The following is a 3692-nucleotide window of genomic DNA, read 5'->3' on the forward strand; positions in this document are numbered from 1 at the left end:
CCATACTGTTTTCCATAATGGCTGTACTAATTTACATTCCCACTAGCAGTATGTATGGTTTCCTTTTCTCCACATACTCACCAAAACTTATCTCTTCATTTTTTGACAGTAGCCATTCTGACTGGGCTGAGCTGATATCTCACTGTGGTTTTGATTTGCATCTCCCTGACAATTAGTGATGTTGCACATTTTTTCATGTACTTGTTGGCCATTTGTATGTCTTCTTTTGGGAAATGTCTGTTCAAGTCATTTTCCCATTTTTTAACTGGTTATTTGCTTTTTTGTTGTTGGGCTTTTGAGTTCCTTAAATATTTTGGTTATTAACCCCTTTTAAGATGTATAGCTTGCAAATATATTCTCTCATTCTGCAGGTTGTATCTTTGCTTTACTGACTGTTCTTTGCTGTGCAAAAACTTTTTAGTTTCTTGGACTGGGATTTAGACTATTTTCTCCTCTGGTTCTCAAGCTCTTGAATTTGAACTGAAACTATTCCACTGGGCTTTCCTAGGCTTTCAGCTTGTAGTGGGCAGGTAGTGGGACTTCTCAGCCTTCATAATCACATTAGCCAATTCCTCATAATAAATATTTCTATATATCTGTATCAGTATTGGAATATATCTTATTGGTTCAGTTTCTCTGGAGAATGCTAACTATAGACCACCCTTTCAAAAATTTGGAATCAAGTTAATTAACCTTTTTATACATAACTTTTATCATCTGTGTAATTGGAGCGCTAACATTTTTCACCATTTAAAGTAGTTGAATGGACTAAATTAGGTCATATAGCATGCTTAGTGCAATGTCCGTATCACAGAAGGTACTCAGTGTTTACCGCCACTACTGCTGCTGCTACTACTATGACTATAACTCCTGCTATTACTATTATAGCAGTTGGAGGTAATGTATCAATAGATGCATAAGTTGATAGATAAAATAGTACAAATAAAAAAATATAATAATATTCTAATACTGTTAATAAAATATGACACAATAAAAACATATTTAAGAATATAACATAGATATAAAAGAGATGGAGAGGAGAGAGAGAGAGAATTGAACCTTAAAAGAAAAATTAAGAAAACATTTCTCAGGTTATAGATATAATGTAACCAATTGGGACAAATATCCTGGGGGACCATTTATGCCAACGAAATTACAAGAACATGTTTATTCAGTAATTTGCCTAGATTGTACGAATAAGTGTAACCGATTAGCAGCTTAAATGGATGTGGCCTTGAGAATATTACTGCTATTCTTTTGATCCCAGTTTCATGCTCTGTGAAAATTTAGTTCATGTAATGTCCAGTGTAGTTATTTCACAGAGCTGTAAAAATTACATTCAGTGCTGTGTTGAACACTACTAACACAATGTCCGACCCAAGAAATGTGTTCAGTATTAGTTTCCTTTCTATTCTTCTCCTAGCTGGCTTTGCACATCTGGCAAGATTTAGAACTAATGATCATCTTTGAATAAATATGTTCTTCATGTATGCCTAGAATTGAAAATAGTTGACTTAGCTCTAACACACAAGGCATAGCTTGCATCGCCTTTTTCTAATTCATTCCCTTCACCAAAGGATATTGTGTCTCAACTCCATGCCAGACCCTGTGTTGCACTCATTACTAAGGGAGTAAAATGTTTCCTTTTTTTTTCTTTTTTATTATGGGTGGCGGTAGACACAGAGAATTCTACAAACCAGCACTCAGAAAGTGATAAATGCTACAATAAAACTAAAGTATTATAAAATCATCATGAAAGTGTTCAGAATATGTCAGGACATTCAAATAACTATTTAGTTTCTTTCTTTTTTGAGTTACCATATTGTATCCAAATGCATGTACATGTGCATCTGATTACAGTTATTTTTGAAAATAGTTAATTTCTACATTCTTCCGATACACATGGAGTGACCAATATATTGTCAAAATTCACTTATTTATACTCAGTTTTAAAGGGACCCAAAATGGTTCTTTTTGATCTAGGAATTAGAGATGTAGAGAGGTCTTTTATGGGAAAACACAGAACCAATTATAATGCTATCTTTGCTAATACCAGGTGGTTGAAAACCTGCCATGGCCTGATCTAGATTCACAGATGAAAACCCTTTCCATCTACATCCCAGGCTGCCATCCTGCTATGATGTGACAATAAATATGGAAGTTCTTTTTAAAGCATAAAAGATACTAAAATGTAGAAATCAAGAAAGATGAACCATTACTTTCTGTTGTCTGCTTTAGCTATTCTTGGTTTCTCCTCCAGAATTTCTACCTGGTTACTTTCTGTAATTTCTATCTTTTTATTAATACTGACTATTGGAACATCATTCTCTTAGTTTCCTTTAGTTTCTTTCCTAATATTTCATTTAGATCTTTGAGAATATTTGTTATGTCTTTGTGCTGAAAAAATATGTAATGCTGATAAATTAAATTCTAAAAAATCTAAATTTGCGTAGAGAAATACCTGTTCATGAATTAGGAGACTTTAGGTTGACTGCAACTGCTATGCAGACTCCATACAATCACAATTGAAGCAGCCTTTTTTGTAAACATTGACACACTGATTATAAGTTCACATGGAATGGCAAAGCTAGTAGATAGAGAAAATAATATGAAAAGGAAGAACAAAGTTAGAGCATGCACATTACCTGATTTCATGACTTACTATAATTTATAAAAATTGATGTAGTGTGATATTAGGGAAAAGAGAGATATAAATCAGTGGAACAGATTACAGAATCCAGAAAGTGATCCACAATATAAAATAAACTGACATTTGTGAAAGATGCAAAGGCAAGACAAAGATGCAAAGGCAATGGTGAAAATATAACTTTTCAACCAATTGTGCTGCAACAATTGTCTGTACATATGAAAAAAATAGACATACATGTCAAATGTGAACTGATATTTTATGTCCCACATAAACCTCTGTAAACCATTTGTAAAAGCTTTAATGAGATTGAGAATTTACAAAACTAGAAGCAACCAGATGCACTTCCAAAGGTGAATGGTTAAACAAACTGCAGTACATCATTAAACTGGAAGAAAATTCAGCAATAAAATGAAATATTATTGATTCATGCAACAACACGGATGAATTAAAGTATATTTTACTGAGGAAAGAAGTAAGGATGCCCAAAGGCCACAGGTGGTATGATAACATTCATATAACATAGAGACTGAAAACAGCTCAGTGATTTTTAGCCATTGAAAAGTGTAGATGATTGTCTACCTAAATAATGCAAAAGTGAAATTTGAATTTAAGGTGTTTGCATCATCTTAACCTCTGCTTCTATCATCCCATTGCCTATTTCACTTCGTGGTCAAATCTCTCTGACTCCTCATAAGTATACATGGGATTGCAAGTTCCAGTCAAGATGGCAGAATAGAAGGTCCCCAGCATCACTCTCTCCCACAAATCAACCAATTTACAGCTATAAATGTAACAACAGAGAAGCTGCGTCCACTGGAGCTCAGGAGAAAGGAAGAGAGACCTACAGAGTTCATGAAGGTGGAAGAAACCACAATGAGAGAAAGAAAAACTGCTTGGAGCATTTTGGGCCATAGCCACTTTAAGGCTGGAGCTGCTGAGTGTGTGGAGCAGGAGCTGGGAGAAGCCACAGCTGGGCCTTTTGGATGGAGTTGCTTGGAAGTGGCAGGGGAGAAGAGGGCCTTGGTGGCCCCAGGACAGAAAG

Source organism: Galeopterus variegatus, unplaced genomic scaffold (genome assembly GCF_000696425.1).
Source record: "Galeopterus variegatus unplaced genomic scaffold, G_variegatus-3.0.2 Scaffold12216, whole genome shotgun sequence".
NCBI lineage: Eukaryota > Metazoa > Chordata > Mammalia > Dermoptera > Cynocephalidae > Galeopterus > Galeopterus variegatus.